The sequence below is a fragment of the Chaetodon trifascialis genome, chromosome 3 (genome assembly GCF_039877785.1).
Source record: "Chaetodon trifascialis isolate fChaTrf1 chromosome 3, fChaTrf1.hap1, whole genome shotgun sequence".
Classification (NCBI taxonomy): domain Eukaryota; kingdom Metazoa; phylum Chordata; class Actinopteri; order Chaetodontiformes; family Chaetodontidae; genus Chaetodon; species Chaetodon trifascialis.
In genome coordinates, this window is record NC_092058.1 from 9,336,771 (window position 1) to 9,359,187 (window position 22,417).

Sequence of the window (22,417 nt, forward strand, 5' to 3'; positions counted from 1 at the left end):
TCCCAGGTGTTCTAAATTTAGCTCATAGCAACACCAAATAGGCACATCAGAATGAACCAGGTGACATTGTGTTGTTGATAAACAAAAGCGGTGGGAAGTGATATGAAAACTGGCCGGTGGACAGAAAAAAGGTTGAACTATGGGTCATTTTACAGCAGCAGAGCACAGTGATATAATGAAGAGAGAGCGAGAGAGAGTGGGAGTCAGGGGGGAGGAAGGAGAGAGACAGAACCTGAGCTTGTGGGTTTTCTGTGTTCTCAGGGCCTGTTTGTGAAGGCTGCGTTCAGGGTTACAGGTCTGGCCCCGAGCGCCAGCGCTGTCACTGGGAATTACACACAGGCAGAGTGTGTAACCTGCCCTAACGCTGTGGCAGAGAGCCTGAGGGGGCACAGAGCTCATGCTGGCTGGCTGGCTGGCTGCATGCATGCAGGAATGCCCACGCCCCCCTTTTATACACTGTAGTGGTCGGTGGAACGACAAACGGTGCACCGATTAGTTGACTTTTTCTCTGTTGCATGGATCTCTAGCTGTTGTTGGTGAGTTAAGAAGTAAATTCATAATTATTGCATGACGTCAAATGAAGCAGATGCTACACTCATTTTAGCATAAAGACGATTCATTTCAAGAAGTTGTAAATGGAATCGAGCGAAGCCTTGACAAAGCAAAGCAAAGTCATGAGAGTTCCAGCTTTGCTTATTATCTTTCATCTATCATTATAGTCATTTGCAGCTTAAATCTGCATAGTGCGCTGGAGATGTCAGCAGCACATTTGTGTAGCAGATCCTCTTTAACAAAATTTGCATGAGAGTTCTGTCCAAACTCATATTTCCAGTTGCCACTCAGATCAAAATAATTATAGCCCATACCCTTGCCTGTATTAAGGCTTCAGGAAAAGCTACACCTTTGCAGCCTTTTGTAAAAACTGGCTGTTGACAGTTATCTCAGTGATTAAGTCAGTCTGTCATCTTGAGGAAACTCACAAATGACAGTATCAAATCATGTGTTTGATACCAAAAAAAAAAAAAATCCCCCTCCTTTTTAAAGAGGAAGAATGTTTTTGCAGTCAACACACAGTTTATTACAGTGACAACAAATCAAAGGTAAAGAGAAGAAACTTTGAAGTGCACAGTGAGCCCAGCCGCTTACACCATTCAATTCAAGCTTTATTTATAAAGCACTTTAAAAACAACATTGTTGGCCAAAGTGCTGTACACACATAAAAGCAAATTAAAGGGCAATAAAAGAGATAGAAGATAAAATCAATTAAAAAAAACAAAACAAAACATGTGAACGTTAAAGAGACTGATGGCATCTAAAATGTGACGAATAAAGGAAATTCTTCTTCTTCTTTCTTCTTCTTCTTCTTATCAAAGATGACTTGGCTTCTATGTCACTGGCTTCAAACGGCCTGCTTTGATATCCAGCGCCGCGCTTCAGTTTGCGACTGTGGTAATTGTTATTAAAACAGAGCCCAGGGCAAAGATCTGGCCCATTCATTAGAAAGTTTCATCAATTAACAGCACCCACGGGCCGGTTTGGAGGCTACAGTCAGTGCTCCCTCTTTCTGCTGATGAGTTCTTTGCCCCAGTTTCTCGTAGCATCACACATCATGCACTTCTTGGATGTCTTTATGCATACAATAAATACACCCTCCAGTCACTTCACATGAAAATTAAAATTATTAATTAATTAAAGTGCCTTTGCCCTGCTTCACACTACACATTCAAACAAGCACACACACACACACACACACACACACACACACACACACACACACACACACACACACACACACACACACACACACACACACACACACTGTGATACACACTGTGGTGGAGCTGAAGTTGCTGAGCTGCTCATCTATAAGCAGTTTTGGGCTCAAAATCTTCAAATCACTGACTAATGAAAAAAATATAAACAAAGGGTAATTATCAAAATACTTGAATGAAATATAATACAGTTTTAATACAAATATTAAATAGTTATATGTTCATTTCTTCCTCTGTCATCACTTTGAGTTTACCTTTATTCTTTATCACATCACTTCAGTGTAAATTACTGCATAATTTGTATTTGAATTCACATTTAGCTTTATAATTACTCACATGTACCATCATTATAACACATTTGCCCCTGTATCCTAATTTCCACAGCGGTGTCCATAAGGTAATACAGGAGAGAGAAAGAGAGCCCTCTGGTGTCAGTAACAGCCACAAAGCTCTCAAACTCCTGACCGCCGTAACACCAAAACAAAGCATTTCTTTGGCAAATCTCTCGTCCGCAAACCAGAGAGCGTCTTTCACCAAACATCCATCAAAACAGTTGTGTGATTTAGCATCAACTTCACAAGCTGATCAAAACGGGAGAATTCTCCAGGAAGAAAAAATGAGGCGAGGTGGGTTCTGGTGTAACACGTTTAAATTCAGAGGCTTTCACGAGTAGCTGATGTTACAAACAGATATGAGTGGTTCCCTTTTAACAGGTTTGAGGCATCTAACAGGAATAATGATGATAAAAAGCATTAAAAGCAACCAAATTCCAGGCTCATAGCAGATTAAAACACGGCCAGGAGATGAGGTCGAAAGGTCTGGAAAGTACCTGCATAATCTTTTTGTCTTTCTTTCTTTCACTCACACACACATCCACGCCCTCACACACCCACACACGGGCCCTGTCTGCTGGCTTTGTGACCCTCTCTATTGTCATGTATACACGGCTGGGAAGGGCTGCTATATGCAGACAACATGCCAGGCTAAGTGTCGGGTGTGGTGAGGTCACAAAGATCACCACCTCCTTTAATTACCCAGGAGCTGGCCATCCACTGATATTTTGACTTACCTGTGTGTGTGTGTGTGTGTGTGTGTGTGTGTGTGTGTGTGTGTGTGTGTGTGACGGGGGCTGGGACAGAGGTCTTTAATACAATAGACGCTGTAGAGACCCCATTCATCCCTGCATTCCAATAACAACCTGCCACAGGTAAAACTAACTCCCATCCTCTCTTTTCCATCTTTGAAGAAATCACTCAGGCCAAAGAGGAGAAATCAAACTGTGTGAGGACCGCCCGTCTAAAGGACCTGCCTTCACCAGCTCCTATGCCACAAGTGGTACCTTATTGGCTCTTCTTACCTAATACTTTCTCTTTAGCGCTGAGAGGCAAAAGCACGGGCCTTTGGAACGTGACGGCGTTGCCCTTAAGCTCTGTGCTAATCAGCATATTTGTTGTGCTTCAGGTGGATATCAGACAAAGCAACACAATGATTTAATTATGATGATGTAATTCAAAATTTTAACCGCACTGTAAACATTTTGATGCTTTAAACTGAACATTTAGTTTTTATAACTTTTGGAAAAAATGTTAAAATCTTGATTTTGAGACTTTTCTTGATTTGGAAACGCAGGAAACGATATGACGCAGGTGCACCATGCATGCGTCTGTGAGTGAGGTTTATTTTATGGCACTTTATGGCTGTGTTTAGCTCCCTCTTGCTCTCCTTCTCCTCCCCTCCTCCCCGAGGGCTTCACCTGCAGAACCTGCTCTGTCATTAGGCCATAGGAAAGGGATTTATGCACAGTAGAAACATAATAAAAACTACACCCTCCGAGTCACTCCCATCATCTGCATGGTCAGCAGCTGCGATGCCGTGAGTGGATATGAGATTAATTTTGTGCAGCGTGTTTGCGACACTTTCGACTTATTCCGTGATGTGCGTGACGGAAAGGGAAAAAAAATGATGTGCCTTTTATGTTGCGCTAACTTTGTGCAATATGCCCCCCACCTCCATCCACGAGAGCAGACCAAACTAAACAAGAAATGACAGAACACAATTGAAATCAGCCACTTTCTTTGTCTTCATGCATGGCCTCTCATGAGCAAATACTCATCTGGTAAGGATTGCTTTGAAATTTAAATACATAATTTGAAAATTTAAAAAAGCAAAGCACAAGAAAGACTACACTGTGCAAGAAAACAATAGTCTCCTATACACAGCTCGGATTGTCACTGTTTTAGGTTTGCTGTTGTGGCAGTCATATCTGTCCAAAACTGGTAGTGAAGTGGGGGTAGGGACGAAGAGGGTTCGCCCATTTTGTTTTAATCAGGGAGAGAGAAAGAGAGCAGAATATGAATAAAGACTAAAGAGAGAAACTGACACATTTCTTCTTCTCTCGTGCCCTTTTGTGTTCTTTTTTTTATGTCACATCTAATCAGCATTGTCAAACGAATGCGCCGTGGCTAGATACAATCCCTTTCAGCTTTTGTTTACCATAAACAACATGATAGGCATCACAGAGGAAAAAGCCCTGAGGCCGGAGAGTGTAGGGTTAACAAAGACCAAACCACTCCAAACGTTGCTTAAATTACGCCTAAATGACCTGCTGAATACCTGTATGACTAACATCCAGAGCGTGCATGTTGGGCTCCTTCTCTGGGGGGGTGCAGACAGCTCTTTGTAGTGACATTACAAAATATGAGAAAAGCACTGATTATAATATTTCTTTGTGCTGATCCTGCTTCCACCATCTGCTAAAACACTACAAACTGAACTGCGCAATTACAAAAAGCGGGTACGAAAACCATAAACGAACGCACAAATAAATAAATTAGGTGCCTGTCACAAGTTTGGCTGCGCTGTATGCCATCGCGTGACTGGCTAGGGTGCTACAGAGGCGCTGATTGACAGGTTGACTGTGTGGATGCTCGGTGTAGTCAGGAGATATTTACCATAAGTTGGATCTCTGTGAGAATCCCATCAGCCTGAGCCTCCTTATCTCTCAGCGTGATTGGCAGCCCGGCCTTGAGGCGAACCAGGAAGAGCACTGCAGGTCTGCGTGACTCACCGAACAGACAGCGCAGATTTATTGACGGGTGGGTTAACGGTGACCATTCAAATTTGCAAAGACGTTGAAGATACGTGTATGTTGTATGTAAACACAGAAGACGTTTACTGGCCAATGTGAGCTTGATCTAAAAAGCCTCAGAGCCGTGAGGAGGGTAAATATAGAGAATCTATTTTTTTTTCTCAAATACTTTTATATAAGTCAGTATAAGTTTGACCACAGGGACTGTTTGTCTCAACCTTTTTACGCGAGGATGTACCTAACAAAGACCAACTTGTATGTTGCAGACTTGAGGCGCAGTAAATAAGCAGGACCAGAGGAGGTTCTTTCATGTGTCCTCAATTTGAAATGTTGTTACAGTAAGTAATGAATCCATTGTCTTTCCAGGGGCCAAGAATGAGAAAGAAAACAAAAGTGCCACCTGTGGTGTCCTGATAACTATTCTATGTTATGGTTAACTCAAAATCAAACAAAAATTTAACATGCATGCATAAAGTAAGTTATTACATTACAGCATTAGTCTTGTTGTCTGCTTTTGCTTTTATGTGTTTGGGCTGGCGGGTAAAAGCCACCTGAGGGGAAAAAAAATATCATCTTTCTGAATCAGAATCAGAATTCCTTTATTGATCCCCGAGGGGAAAAAGTTTCAGAAAAAAGTTACTGAACTCAAGTTTTACAAATATGCCAAATTCAAAGATAATAAATGCTATTTCCACTATTTATTGCTTTCCTGAGATCAAACTGAGGGAGTGTTTGCAGAAGCTTTTAATCGCACGCCGAGTATGTACACTCATGACTGAATCTGTTCATGCGTGCAGCGTTAGCGCCTTTATGATCTGAGAGTATGTGTTTTAATTACAAAGACGGCAGGTTAGCGTAGCAGCTGTTGACAGAGTGCAGTGGTAAGCTAAGCCAGACGTTTCCCACTGAAAATGAGCTGGGCTGGTGAAAAGCCAAAACCTGAGTAGGGCGGTGAGGCTGAGGAAGGATGAAAACGATCTACGCCCCAAGGGCCTGCTGCTGCCATCTATGACTTATTCACTCACAGCAATTAACCAGGCCTGGATTCAGCAGCGGGAGTCACATTCTTCAGTACAGAGAGAGAGAGAGAGAGAGAGAGAGAGAGAGAGAGCACAAAACACTACAACATGTCAAAACTAGACCTGCTTCAGACTGAAGGAGAGCAGTTTAAAGGGACAGTCAGTAATCTGTACGCATGGCTTCTCTTTTATCTGCCAACTGTCACGGTGAGGATAACTTATTACTGAAATATAAATACTGTAACACCGCCGTGCACTTTACATAAATCATAAAAACATTTGAACTGCTGTTGTTTCAGTCCATCATCATCATCATCATCATCATCATCATCATCATCATCATCATCATCATCATCATCATCCATGCAATCTGAAAGGTTATATTTGCTTTTGGCATTTTTAAGCATTCTTTTTTTTTTTTCCAAACAAAAATATATCATTACATTTGCATCATTACTGGCAAGAAGAACTATAAGTATTAATCTGAAAGCTCCCCCTGCTTTGACAGTCGTTATCATTTGAATTCTACCTTTCTTCATTCTGTTTTTGTCTATGCATTTTGCTTTTTGTCCCATCTGCAGTCTTAATGTCCGGAAAGGAGATGTCATCTTATTTTTGTACACTTTCATTTCAAATTGTATGCAAATGGCAGAGGAAATGTTACAGAGAGGCCTGTAGGGTGTTTGAAAAAACATTTTTCTTTGATTATCTTGATATTTCATGTCTCTCTGCGTGATAAATAAACAGGTTTTTAGCTTGCAGTCGAGAGGTACATGCTGTTGATGAGCATACTGCAGAGGCTGGGTGCCACCTGTATGAAAACTTTCTGGGTGAACCACTAATTTGGACTTGCAACAGTACTAAACCCATCAGTGAAGTGACAGTCAGAATCAATGCTGAACATTGCAAGTACAAACAGTGAAACATCCACTTACTGTTGTACATACTGAGGTGAAAAACTGAGCAAACTGGACTGAAGAAACTGATTTGAAATAGCAAAGTGAAGTGTAGAAGGCTGCAGTTTTGTGTGAAAGGGCTGTTAGTGATTAATAAAAATATGCTTGTGATAGAGGGAAAGCACTTGAACGCAGCCCTGTGTCCTTATACTCAGCCCTGCCCCTTTCTCTCTCTCTCTGCCCTGGTTTCCCCTCACTTGGAAACCAGTTCAGCAAACTGCAATGGAGCCACATGCTCAGTTTCTCAGGTTAAACTGCGATAGAGAGTCAAGCAGCTGAGAGGTATGTTTAGAGTCATTTTTAGTTTTGGAATGATTTTCAGTTATGTATTCGTATGTTTATTTTCCGCTCCAGGTGATAGGCCACATCGAGTAGACGGATATATCACACGGCTCATGAACAGTATTTTATTGATTTAAATTTCCTAATTGCAGTCGCTCGTTATATTCCTAAGAATAACCGAGATGCAGGGTTTGAGAACGCTGGGTCTGCCATGAGTTTGCTTAGCCTGAACACTATCCATGGCAGGAACACACCTGCAAGTCATCCACTGACTGAGTGTGCCCTCTTCCTGCATGGTGGTGGTAATGGCACATTCGCCTCCCTTTGGCTTGCTGTGTTTGCTGTGTGTGTGTATGTTTTGGTGGTGTACAACTGGCTCCGGCCACCCGCTCTGCTGCGTCAGCAACTTTTATAGTTTGTGTAAACCTGGAGATAACTAGGATTTTAATGGACGTCATTAAAGTTGAAGGTATATTAAGATGAATTGATCGATGTAGGTGAGTCACACGAACAACAAAGGGAGACAAATTCCCAAAATATGTGGTATCTCAGGTGTTTTGCTCCGCCTGTGTTTCAGATCAAACGCACCCAAACAAACGAACCCTCTGCAGCTTTGTGCTGCGACAAACAGTGAGTCGTGAAACAATAAAATCCTCCTCACACTTCTGAAAGAACTGTACCCACCGCCCATCATCTGTCTCACTCCTTCTAGTCTTTTCTTTGACAAGGTCAACATTCAGCCCTGCAGGCACACGAGCAGCTCTACCGCTGCATCGCTGTCAGCAAGGACCAATAGCGCAAATGAGAATGTGGTTATTTAATTTTATTATCGCCGTTTAACTGTGAATCCATGTCATCAATGCCCAAGCTGCTGATACAGATACCACATCTGCCCGCAGCAGATGGACCAGGCTGTTTGACACATGTGCAGGATGGGATAATTAGTCTAAATTAATCAGGAGCAAATTGTTTACTGATGTGATTTGATGTGTTGTCTGTTTATATTTTATATAGTGCTGCTTTAAGGTTTTGATGCCCAAAACCTGTGCAGTTACGTAATGAGATGAATTAATTCTGCAGTAAATTACAGCCTTGAAACTATATACATACATAATATTATCGTGACAAATCACATTTTTAAACTAAATGGTGACGTTAAGATTAAAATCTAAATATAATGATTAAAGAGACAAAACTTAAGGTCTCCCAGGGGGATAATAATTACAAGGGTGATGTTTTAAACTAAAAAAAAGAGTGCATTTTAAAATGGATGATGACATATCAGCGTGTTGACATGATTAGTAAGCGTCTGTTTTTTCAGATGCTTTGATGAGAGCTTCGTGGTGTTGACACTAATGAATCTGCTGGCAGATCACTGCAGGCCGCTTTGAAATGTCACTCCGACTTGAGTTTCTGGTATGCCTCATCTCTCTCTCTGTCTCTGTCTCTGATGTCTGACATGGAATATGTGGAAATGTCAGAAAGGAGAGGAGCTTACCATGACACAGTCATGCCATTTTAAGATTTTCACGCCTGAGTTTAGTCATTAGTCTTAGAAAAATGTGAACGCTGACATGCTGCGAATGGGTGAAGAATTAAGGAAAATGTGAACGAGCAAGGACCCACTGAGTAAGTGCTAAGTTTGTGGTGACTCACTGAGAACTGCCTGGCTTGGAAATATTACAAAATATGACCATCATGACTGAAAAAGTGTAAATGTTGTTACAGTATATCCTCACAAGCATCTTGTAAAGACAGCTAGGGAAACTGAAAATGTAATTACTACTATCCTGATGCGACCGGGGCAACTTTCCAGCTAACTTTGCCAATTTGTGGCCTTTCCCAAATCCCTACAATGACGCAGAGTTTGCATCACCCATGGTCAGAATGGTCATAATTATCAAAATATAACCCAGGCTAAAAAAATACCAGAATTTTCCTTTCAATGCTGGCACATAGCAATCATACTGCTATCCAGACTAGTAAAAAGGGTTGGACTTTCTGACACAATCCTAAAGCGGTTCAAGTCCTATCAAGCCCTAATAGGAAAGAACATAAAATCAGGGTTAAACAAAGAAAAGATGTAACCTGACATGCCAGATAGTTGGTTACAGAGAATTACCTGTGAAGTCGTCCATGGACGCTATTGGGAAAAGGGCAGGCGCTTTCAAAAAAATCCTTGGCAGGTGATTGGATGAACCATCTGTCATGGACAAACTATATGATGTACAGTATAGTGGGCGAGCAAAGTCACAAAACTTTTTTCCGTTAAAAAGAGCCTTCAAGGCATTTCTTTGCTGTTCTTTCAAGGAGTAAATGCTCTGCAGTTCTGATATAATCAATGCTATAGCAGCGTCTACACTAACCTCTTTAGGAGCTGCCATCGTTGTTTTTAAATGAACAGTTGCGCTGCTGTCACACCTGATCCACGACAGCAGCTTCCACCAGTTCCTCACAGGACACTGATCGATCTGAACGACCAATGCATAACTAATAAGTAATGATAGGCACCAAGTATTGAACCTTGGGGAACACCACAGGCACCAGGAACTAAAGATGAAGAGGAAGAACAGTGAAAGATAGTTATGAAAGAAACCCATCTAATACCAACGTCAGCCTTCAGCACAAATATTGCCTGCACACTGCAGTGGCCTCCTCAGTGCCTAATGCTGATATAGCTTTAATACAATGATACATACTATATCCAGAATAAGGATACCCAGGGCTTGTAAAATCATCGTGTCACAGAGCTGTCCTTGTTGCCCCCAGAGAACACGAAGCCCTTGGCAAATGGAGTGTGTATACCAGCACAATGGAGGACTTGCTGCCTCTGTCAGGTCAGTGAGCCACAGACTGACTGACAGAGTGAAGGCCTGAGGTTAGGATGCCGGGGTCTGCCACGACACCCTCGCTGCTGCTTCTGTACACAAACCCCTCAGGGTGCAGCACAGTTCATGTCTTATTTTATACAATTTTTCACTTATTGTATCTCCGTGCCCTTTACTGTACCTTTCTCTCTCTTTCCCTCATGCTTCTTTAATTAATCCTCAGTGTCCCCTTCATGACTTCATCCCTGTTCTTTCTCTCTATGCCTCTATGCTTTACACTGCGTAACACATCTTTGTGAAAGGCCTCAGGTTTACCAGGGTCATGAAGCCTTTGTGAATATCTGCATCTTGGGGGTCTTTAGGGCCCAACATGTGTCTAATTCAATTTAAAAAAAGCCACAGGGGTCAGACCCCACAGCCTCCTGCTAAATAATAAGAGGCCAGTGTTGCCAGACAGAGAGAACAGACAGCCCTGTCTCTCTGTATCTCTATTAAATGTCATACTGCTAAGTACATTCACCAAAGGCTATTCGATACACTGTGTGTGCATATGCATGTGTGCTCTGCTTGTCTTATTGGCTAGTCTACAACTTCTTTTCTTCTTAGTTTTTTTTTTTTTGTATTGGTGTTATTATTTGAAATTCAATTCAAATTACACTCAATCTGCTGCTAATCTGCTATTTTCTCAGCACACATTCTGTGCACGCGCTAGTATGAGTTTCCTCATGACAGTTTAACGTTTCTATTTGCAACTCAACTGTGCAAAGTTGGCAACAGCCAAAGCGTGCATCATTGTCGAGGTGTCTCTGAACATCACATCTCCAAATACTCAGGCGCACTGGACCTAAGCTTCAAACTGTGATGTTCGTAAGTTAAGTTACATGACTTACATAACTTCATGTGTGTAACTAAGTAATTATTTAAACACACAACGTGATCTTTTCCTAAACTCAGCTGTAATAGTGAAGCAAAGTAGCAGTGGTACCTAAACCTAACCCAACTGCAACTTTCATGGATGCCACATGCTTGTTATTGTTCTCAGCAAGTTTTTTTTAAAAGTGTAACCAGCTGTTGCTAACAAGATGTTGCATGGAGTGCTGCACGTGTAAAACTGACGCTAGAGAGGTATGTAGAGCGTCACAGTTTGAAGCATTGCTGACCAAGCTGCCATATTTGACGAGTCTTGAGTGAGAACATGTCGGCAGATTCAAAGAATAGTCTAAAAACTGTGGGAGATCCAGGACTGTGTCAGTGAAATGAATAAATCCGAGGTTTTTTTCGATTAAGACTGATTGTTGGTGGCGCTCAATCAGAGAGTGGCAGGTTACATTTTGAAAGTATGCGCGAAATTAATTAAAGGTGCGAGACGGAGACAGGACGCCGAGAGATGGTTGACAGGTAATTGCAACATGATTTTTCAGGCACTTGGACTCTTGAGAAGCTGAATAGACTGCAACTCATTAACCTTAATAAGGATTCTTATAGGAGCGATCTGGAGCTGCTCAGACTAGTTCTGAGGTTCAGAGGCTGTCTCTCCTACTTCTGCGGAAGAGGTGATCATTGAAGTGTTGTGCTTCTGCATGTGGTATTAGAGGCTGTGCTCTCACTTTCTCTCTTGCTATGTCTTCTATTTGTTCTGAAGCACGCACACTGTTTGGAGTTATTTTTTTGTACATTGCATTTAAAGAGATCGTATGAATAATCCTACTGTTTGTTTGGTCATGAAAGGCAGATTAGATTATGATGTGCCTTAGATTTGTTCAGAATTTATTCTGCAGCCAGCTGGCAATAACAAAGAAACAATCTAGAGCCGCAGTGAATGTAGCCTGAAGGTTAGACAAGTACAATTGGAACCAAAATTGCTGGCTTTAATCCCAAAACTAGTAGGGAAAATATGGAGAGAAAGTGAGGTTAGCAGTAATGAAAAACCTTCACTGTAGTGTTTTTGAGCAAAGCTCTTGACCCCTTGGTGCTGAAGACAAAAATATGTTTTTGAAGAAGGAAATATGTTTCTGTCTTCATCATCCATTCCCACAGTTTGTTGGAGTAATAACGCAGCGCTCTTATTTTGTGTTTTTGCCTTAAAAATAGACCACGTGCCATACACTCAGTATTGATTTTACAAAATCAGATGCACATGCTCACATCGTCTGAGATGGACAGGGTTAAGGTAATAATTTACAGCCACTTAGCAAAAATTTTGTGCATTCCTACTGTGAAAGCTGGTAACAGAAAGCAATTCAAACAACTTTGCCCACATGTATACATACAAGCCAACGCTAACAACGCTGTGACACAGAGGACACAACGAAAGACTCTATTAACGTCGTCATTCATGTTGCGACTTCATCTTTAGATTCAGCCCAGGTCAAAAAGTACCATACTTCAGTGTCTGGAAAAGTCACTTTTTACTTTTTGTGCTTGATATAAAGTATGTTTGAGATTACATTTAAACTTCTTAGCTCATTCATTTTGTCTACTTCATGTCATTAGATTCTACTTGAATGTACCAAAAATTAATCTACTAATTATGCTTAAAGTAGTATTTCAAAGTACTTGTGAAAAAGCACATTTTAGTGTAGGTGTATTGCAAATTGTACTTAAGTGTACTTTAACAAGGGTACTAAATTCCAAATACTTTTATATTTCCATATATATTTCCAGCATACTGGTGATATAATACATTTGTACTGCAAGTGTGTTTTGAATGCTTCAGTACACTTAAAGTTTTTCAAAAGTTGTGCCAATTTAGCAAACTATTTACACTACACTATCTACACAAATATTTTTTCACCTGGGCAGCTCTTTTTTGGGAGACAAAGCCAGATGCTATCATGCATTTAGCTCATTTAATTCTGTTTGAGCCTGATCTTCTTGATTGCAAGTGATTGCAAGTGAACACCAATCAGTCACCGGGCAGTCATGCTGTGTGTGAGTCAGAGGAAAAGAATTTCAGCATCACCTTCATTCGTAAAATTATGATTCTGGTGTTTTAGAGGCTGATCAAAATGATCTTGACATCTGTGCCGCCACAACACTATCTCGCCCTCCGACCAGCTTCGCACTCGTCAACACCCCGTTTTCTAAATCCCTTCTTTTTCCCACATATTCTCCACCTCCCACCTCAATGCCCCAGGGGCTCTTCCACTTGCCGCTTTAGTATGAAAATTTGGCCTGTGTGTTTCCAATAAATCTTCTCGAGTAATGATGCCTTAGCCAGGTGATTCATGAGCACGCTGACAGTTCAAATTGCCGGTGTGAATCTCTGGCATGGCATGAGTCGACCCTGAGCCGCCCTCTCCGCCTCCAGGCACGCAGGGTGGAGAGGAGAGGGGAGGAGCCAGGGCAGGAGCTGCAGGTTTAACCCTGTCACCTCAGGAAAAAATCAGAATCAGAAATCAGAAATACTTTATTGATCCCTGAGGGGAAATTGTTTTAGTTACAGGTGCTCCAAGAATAGAAGAAATAAAAGAGGTGAAGAAGAGATAGAAGAAATAAACATGTAGTGCAATTAAAAGAGGAAAAAAAATATAAAACAAGATATATATACAAAATATACATACTGATAACTAAACAAAATGTATACACTGAGACAAAATATATACAGTATACTTAGACAAGGGCCACTCAGAGGGAGGAGTTGTACAGTACACAGGCAGGAATGATTTCCTGTGGCGTTCAGTCTTGCATTTTGGTGGGATGAGTGTCTCACCGGCACATCATGAAGTGGGTGTGAGACGTTGCCCAAGATAGTCCGTAGCTTAGTCAGCATCCTCCTCTCTGACACCACCGTCAGAGAGTCACACTCCATTCCCACAACGTCACTGGCCTTGCGGATCAGTTTGTTGAGTCTGTTGCCGTTGCAGACCTGCAGTCTGATATCTGACCTGCTACACTGCAACTGGAGACACAGGAAAATCATGTGTGTGCATTTGTGTATTCACATGTGTTATTAGCCAGTGAAGAGGAAAGAGAGTGCAGTGTGTTAAATCACCATCAGAGTACACCAAGAGTCTGTTTCATAGATTAGTGGCTTGAGGTACGTGATGATGACTTAATGATTTGAATTGTGATTTTAAAAGATAATGTGGTTTAAGAGAAATTAAAATGATAACAAAGTTTTATTATGTATATGCTGTTAAAAGAGATCAAGAGAGGACCTATTTTATTAACGATGAGGTGATAAATGCAATCAATATTTTTATATTAATGATGAAAGAGAAGTTAACACACAGACCTACAGAGCTGACTTTGCTTAGCTTTATTGTTTTGGTTCAGTCTCATTGCTCTCATCAGCACCATTTGAGGCTGGAGCATAGTTGCTGCTAAAGAGCCACATATGTTTCTCAGGAGCTGGTGGAGGCCAAACCTGAGCTAAAAGTAGAGTTAATATTGGATATATACTCCATGTGACCAGAAACATTGCTTCAAAGAAATGCTAATGTGGCTGCATGTCTGCCAGATGTGTGAATAGGCAATTCTTTGCTAATTCATTCACCATAAACACTTTATAGTAACACATTCAATGTATTGTTTACAGGTTTTTGTGCTGACCCCTGGTGGCCAAAACTTCTATTACTACAGGTGTAAATATGCTATTTTTTTCCATGTTAATTTTCATATTTTGCCATTTCAAGAGGTAGATCGCAACACTTTTTGTGCTCTTTAAAGACATCTTATGGAGTTTCATTAAAACAAACACAACTGCGTTACATTCAGTGTGTCTCTCACTAAAACACATTGTGTGTACTTTTGAGTGCTAACAAATGTGATGAAGGCATTCCCTTCCCCATGACAGATTTTTAAAAATATTTTGGCACTTGCATTGTTTACATCAGTGTTTGTTAGCTGGCAGCCTTCTCATTTCCTACCTTTGTTTCTTGGGAATCAGCGTAACAGAATGAAACCGTTGACAGCACTGACTGGATATAAACATGGACAACATGGCAACTCCCCAGGCCAAAACATCTGGATTGCCCCCTAGTGGCTGGCTACCCCCTCCCCTTTCCCCCAACATATTAGATAGCTGTTGTATGTAAGTGCTCATTCATTCATTTCAGATACATTTGGTTTTAATGAGTTACCTGTTGCTATACAACGTGACATCATGAGTGACAGCTGAGCCCTGCTAGTGCTTGACTCGGTGACTGTATGGGCGGGACCTTGATAGCGCAGCTTCAACCCCTAATGAGGACCCTCTAGACTCTGACTCTGAATGACGTCACCAGTGCATGATGGCAGCACCAGTATTCTGGATATTTTGGCTTAGTTTTTCGTCCATCTTTATATACAGCCTATGGTGGACAGGAATGTGTCCACAAAAGTTTGACTCTTTAATTTCACACCCATCTAAATCCCATTTCTAAGCATTCACAGTGACACAGAAACACACTGAAAAATATGCTAACCCCCCCCCCCCACACACACACACGCTTATATAACGTACAACCATCCTCACAAGCTTTTAAGTAAACATCTTCTTGATTTCAAACTTGCATCAAGGTCGCTTATCCTGACCACATGTTCGCTCTCTCACACCTGCCTCCAGCTTTTTCTGTGGCTCGCTTTTCATCGCAGACTGATGAAGCAGCACGGCACAAAGACGTAGGGGTTTCACACCCTGCTGGCCTGAGCCTTTGTTTACATGTCATAAGTTGATGTGAAAATCATAGTCAGATGAGCCCTGGCCATTTGGAAGCCATTAGGGCAAACACTTACAATGAGGTAGCTTTACAAGCTCATAAGTGTACTCTTTGGTTACACATGTAATGACCCCTGCTGTGTAAATCAGTCTTACGGCTGTTAAGAGAAAAGCTTCTGTGGGATAAGGGGCAGGGACTGAGTGATATAACGTGTCAGAGGTCTAGCAGGAGTCTTGTTTAATTTTTTGCCGTATAAAAGAAACACGGGCTGTAGTAAAGCTGCTTCAGGAGCCTTTATTTTGTAAAAAAGAATCCTGTATGTAGTGAAAAAGGTCACGATATGTTAGATATATAGATTGACAGTTTCAGTCAATCCTGGCTTTTAAATCATCATCAAAAAAAAATATACATGTTTGACAAAATAATCCCATGATTTTTATTTAAAAAATTACTAAATACATATTTCTGCTACTTTCAGCTAAATTTCAGACAGCTTGATTGTCCCAAATGGCATCCACAAATATTGTATTCAATTCAATTCAATTCAATTTTATTTGTATAGCGCCAAATCACAACAGAAGTTGTCTCAGGACACTTTCCATATAGAGCTGGTACAGACCAAGCTCTTTTATCTACAAAGAAACCAATCAATAACTTTTTTAAACTTTCTTTTTACTTATTCAGCACCAAAGCTGAATAGTTGTGATACTGAACTGTATATCAACCATGACAGTACCTTGGCATAAAAATGGGACGATGTCCCAGTTAATGCAGCGTTTGCATTAACTTCCTGAAAGAAGCTGAACTTGGGCTTCAGGAACTGAAGGCGCTGCATTTGTGACAGAAGAACAAAAAGGCTTTTATTGTTAAATTCAGCATTTCCCCTTCATATTTTTCCAATTACTGTTTCTTCGGAAGGATTTCGGGCTCATACGTAAAAAAACATGTTTCCACTAAAATGCTCCCCCTACCTCTCCTGTGCCCCCCCCTTCTCCTCCATTCAGTTTTCTCCACCGCTCTGTGTCTGTTTCTGTCTGTGCCAGTCTTCCCGTCTCTCTTGCTCTCTTTGACCCCCAACTACCTAAAATGTACTCAAACAGCGTCAGGACTTAGATCCCCCCAGGGGTTCTTGTGGTCCACGTTCCCAGAGAGCAACAGAGACTCAATGGGGACATGCTGGAACAAATGACAGAGACAGACTCTGCAGGCGAGCCATCAGATACACAGATGGACACAGATCAAGGAATAGAGAAAATTATGGAGATCTGCAGCACCACCACAGTGGTACAGCAGTGTGGCTTTTGGATGTCATGCCACCAAGACTGCTGCCGCCCACAAGATGCATAGATTTTTGTATGGCTGGCAAGGACGCTGTCTGAAGTCATATCATGGCAAACATAAATGGCATGGGAGTGCATGGTTTTACTAAAGCTGATCACACTGCTGTGAGTCTTTCCGGACTCCTTTCTGACCACCAGGAGCAAGCGTTAATGATAAAGTGAAAATTTGATCTTGTGTGACTAAGAATGAGGAAGTATAAAAATGACTTTTCTGATTCTTTCCATATTTCATGCTGCCAATAAATCTTGAGCAAACGCATGAACAAACTCAGAACTTTACTAAACATTTTTACAGTCAGTGACTTGTTCACCCTCTATAAACCAGCGTCTGTCTCGCATGGACAGTCAATCTAGATGACATTCAACCGCTGCCAGCATTCTCAGTCATCTGCATCCATGCCTCGTATTCTGTCATTGATTGTGACTGCATGATGGCATAATCAAAGATATAAAAATAGCACCAGATTAAAGAGGAAACCACCAAAAATGCATACACACTTAGCGCAGCGTGTGTTCCTCTTCTTCCGATCCTTTAATCTGCGGGAACATTAGATGCAGGGAGGCCACAGTGAGAGACTGCTCGGGTCAGGGAAAGAGAGGAGAGAGGGAGAAACCGCAAGCACCACAGAACTGTCAAAAAACCGGGACTCTTGTCCAGCATTTAACCATCAGAGCTCAGCGTGGAGACTAAATGGGGTGACAGTTGAAAGGAAGCTGGGGTGATGAATTGTGAGTCATAGTTCTTTGTTTCTGCCTCCCAGGAGGTAAGCAGACGCGTTGCACATTAGAGGAGAACAAGGCTTTTTCTGCTGCACTTTGTTATTTGTTTGCCCATTTGGGGATAAAAGTCTGGCAGTGTGCGTGGAGATTGAGACTCAACAGAACTGAGAGTGTCAGATAGGCGAGAACGTAACTAACAAGTAACATATTTTTCACGGGGAAGTCACGGCTCTTATCAAACAGCTTGGGTTGTTTGGTCATTTCTGCAGGAAAAGCAGGGTGCAGGGTGAGCTGATATTACGGTTTGAGGATTTCATCTCCTCACCTTTGTCATCTGCCTTTTCCATTAACACAACCATGTCCTCCTCTTTCATTTCCTCCTTTCATTTAACCGTTTCGCATATTTTCCTCTGCGTTAGTTATTGCACACTTATGTACATCAGCATCACCAAAGTACCACAAATGCAAGATTACAGCTTCCATAGAAGAGTTGCTAATACACCTCTGTAATATAACAGTAGAAGCAGGGGAGGTAATTCTCTCCCTGGCTTTTAAAATAAGCTAAATATATTTGAAAAAAAGAAAAAAGACAAAACACCACTGACAAGATTCGTTATTTATTTCTTCTGCTCTCTGCATCTCTTCCCTCAGGCTCTGGAGGGAAAGTCCATCTTGGAACTGGACTCTGGGGTCAGATTCAGCCCCTCCCCTGCCTTGGGCCAAAAACATGACCTGTGACACCAGAGCTCTTCTTCTGCACTAAACTCATTGTTGTGTTAGCTAATTAGATATCACCTGCCTGGCCACCATAAACATTGAAATCTCCTCAGCTGCACCAAAAAGGACCCGTGGCACACACAAAAGAGTCCGTAAAACATGCTTAACCATGTGCTGGTGGCACCGTGCACTAAGGGACATAATGCATAGAATGTACCATTCACTGGGTTGGTTGGAGTCCCAACCATGCTGCAAATTATGGTACTCAAAGTCCATTACTCAGCATACAGTATGTCATATTATAACTTCTGTCTTCTAAAATAATGTTCCTATTGTACAGCTGCCTTGTGGGAAACTGCAAATATAGTTTGTCAGCATATTTAAATCCAAACTAAATGCTTAAATACATCACAGGCAAAATAGATTAAAATCTTAACACTAGGGCTCATTAGTGAGTTTGTCCATGAGGCTCTTTCATTCAAGTTCTCCTGTCTCATGCACATGCAGAGTATTGGAGTTGACTGATCGTCATTTCACTGAAAATACAATGCACAAATGCACACCCTCGCACACATGAAGCATTCCAGTAAAAAACAAACAATTGAGAATGCGTCTTTGTGACCACAAGGGGAACATGTGTACACGTAATATGCACGTTAGCAAGCACGCACGCATGCACATACAGACACAGCTCTGCAGGCGTATACATAGATGCTGCTCATAAATACATTAGAAGAACAGGAGAGGCTGGGAGGACGAGAGCGAAGCCACACACTGGCGCATCTCCCCTGTGTTCCACTTGTTGTGTCATTGTTTGACAAATTGTTCCACCTATAGTAAACACAGCTCTCAGCAGTTAGCCTCCAAATGAGGCCTTCACACACCATACAGGATCCTCCATCCTATGGTGACCTTTTTTTTTTTCTTTTTTAATTTCTGTTTCTGTTGTCTTTCTCTTTTGCATGGTCTCAATTTCTGCTTTTGTTGTTTCCCCCGAGAACACATCACAATAAACACTGACATAAAGGCTAAGTTTTCAATTCATATCATTTTACCCATGATAATGAGCCACATTTCCACCACCAAACAGACCATTTGTGAATCTCTGATGAGTGTCTTCTGTGAGGCAATGGAGAGTACTGAAATGCTTTAAACTGACAGCATGGGCATCATTATGTCATGTAAACAGGCCTGGCATCAAAGGATCCAACATCACGCACCCTTGTGGTTCAGCCATGGTCTAAGCAATGAGACCAGGGCTGTGACTATGCTATTTTGCTCTTATTGTGTAGGCCATGCTGGAATATTTTCCATAGTGTGTTAAAACAGAGCCCACATGTTGCCAGTAATGTCAGAGCTGATCCTCTGACTGCTGATTAGGCCGTTTCTCGAGAGGGTACCAACATATTAAAACCACATTGATTAAACTGAGTCACTTTTATTTATTCATTTATTTATATCTATCCATTCTGTGTCATACTTTATATTCCTCGCATGACTTCAAAGACTCCAGTATCCAAAACAGCAAAGCAGATGTGCCTGCACAGCATTCATTTATAGTTCAGCTAAAACAAATGACACAACTGCATGATTAAAACACTATGGATTTATTGATGAAGGTATATATATATATATATTTGTATGATTTATATGATAATTTTGAGTAATGATTTGGTATATTTGAGTGAACCATTTGTCTCCAAACAGCAGAAGAGTCAGTGCATTGCTTCGTAGTGTGAAAGTTCATCAACACACGGATACTTCAGTAATCAAACTTATTAAAGATTACGATGTTTGTGGACTGATATTTCATAATAAAGAATGTCAAATGTATAGTTGCTCACAAAGGATGAATTAAAGCCAAAGAGTCATTTAAAACAAAGCCTCAGTTACAGTCACAGCACAGGACACTGGCTCTCATTTGGACGTGTGTTATTGTGATTTGTGTGTTCTTTCTTCATTTCTGTACGATGGGAAAATTGTTGCTTTTGCTTCAATTGTATTTATTCAGTGGTGGAAAGTAACTAAGTATATTCACTCAAGTAAAGTTTTGGGGTACTTGTACTTTACTTGAGTATTGCCTTTTTCTACTACTTTATACTTCTGTTTCATTGCAATTAACATGCAAATGTTGCACTTTTTCCTCCGCTACGTTAATTTGATAACCGATAGCCAATAGTTACTTTGCAGATTCTGATTAATAATTCAAAATCTAATCAAGAAATAAAATACAATGTGTTATTATATATTAAGATTAAACGTATTGATCCCCAGGTAGAAATATACCCAATTTATATTCAAACTACGCAGAAGTTAAAAAGAAATCTCATTCAAATAAGCTTTACCTTCACCAGCTGCAACACAATAATGAATCCATAATTACAATCCAATAATGCAATAAACATTATTTTGAAATGGGTCATTCTGCATAATGGCTACTTCAAGTATATTTTGATGCTTATACTTTGCTATACTTAAATATTTAAATTTGACTGCAGGTCTTTTACTTGTAACAGAGTATTTTTACACTTACTTTTACTTAAGTAAAACATCTGAGTACTTCTTCCACCACTGTACTTTGTGCATGAATGCCTTCAAACTGTTTACGCACACATTGCACCAATGTTGTCATGGTATTACATCATTCCAGTGTTAACAGGCTGCAAGTTAAAGAATAGAACCCAGGAGAACTATTAACAACTTCTAAAAAAGTGTGTACTTTGGCTTCTAAACTCCGACTTTGAGGAAACACACAACACACTGCCAAGAGTTTACAAGGCCCTGGGTGTGTTATCAGGCCTATGCTTTCATGTGGGGTTTAGAAAATGTAGTAAGACTGGAACCTGGAATTAATATGCACAACAGCCAGGTGAAGGGGCAGCCATAGACAAGCAAAACACCTTGAATGGAAGAAAATGAACCCACACACAGTGCTGTACACACACAGACACACACAGACACACACACACACACACACACACACACACACACACACACACACACACACACACACACACAAAGAGGCAGAAATGGAGCCTTTTTATGTACTTCAATGAAAATCACAGGAGACAACGCTCAAAAATGACTGCGATGACTGCTTGAGTGAAACACTATTCTGCTTGTGTGTGATCCCTCTCAGTGTAAATGTGTCTTGGTTTGGCTGGAGGCCTAAAACACTCCCCTTAGCCTGTTTACTGTGATAGGCTGCAGCCTCTGGGCATGTTACAGTCTCCAGGTGAGGGCCAGATGGACCTAAGCAACGCTCTCTGTCTCTCTCTCTCTGGCTCCAGGCTTGATTACGGTCACCACATATTGGCCTGCTGGAGACAAAGCAAAGCAAGTGGAAGTACTGTGGGTTGGTGGAACAATGTAATACAATTTTTTTCCACGAGTGTGCATATGTGTGTGTGTGTGTGTGTGTGTGTGTGTGTGTGTGTGTGTGTGTGTGTGTGTGTGTGTGTGTGTGTGTGTGTGTTTCAATGAGCTCAGCCTCAACATACGCATGTGCAAGATGCAAGATGTGGCAATCATTGTGATAAACTGCAAAAATTTTAACATTTTCTGTTTGCTCAAGGGTCAGCATGCGGAGGGTAGTCGCACCATTATTCAACAATTTCTTTTTTTCATTTAACAAATTCAACTGCATTACTCAATTTTCTTTTGATGATCAGCATCAACAAAGTTCTCGTGCAGCATCTTCCTGACAGATGCATTTGATGAAAAACTCTTGACTGAGAAGGAATCAGGGACGCACCAATCAGCAGATGCCAGCAGCACCTCCGAGCGTCCTGCAATTTAAGGTCAATGAGCTCTTCTTATCGTAAGCAAACACATATGTTTCCAAATGTCATATGGATGACTCAAGAAAGAATAATTTCAAAACACAAAAAACAGCCAAAAACTACAGAATATGAGCCCACAAGTGAACTGTATGAACAAAGATTACTGACTCGTGTAGATATGAAACAATCACTGATCAGAAATCATAACAGGATTAATAAGATTAAAATGAATGTAAAAACTTCCCTCATGCATCTTGTCAAGGAAGAACAA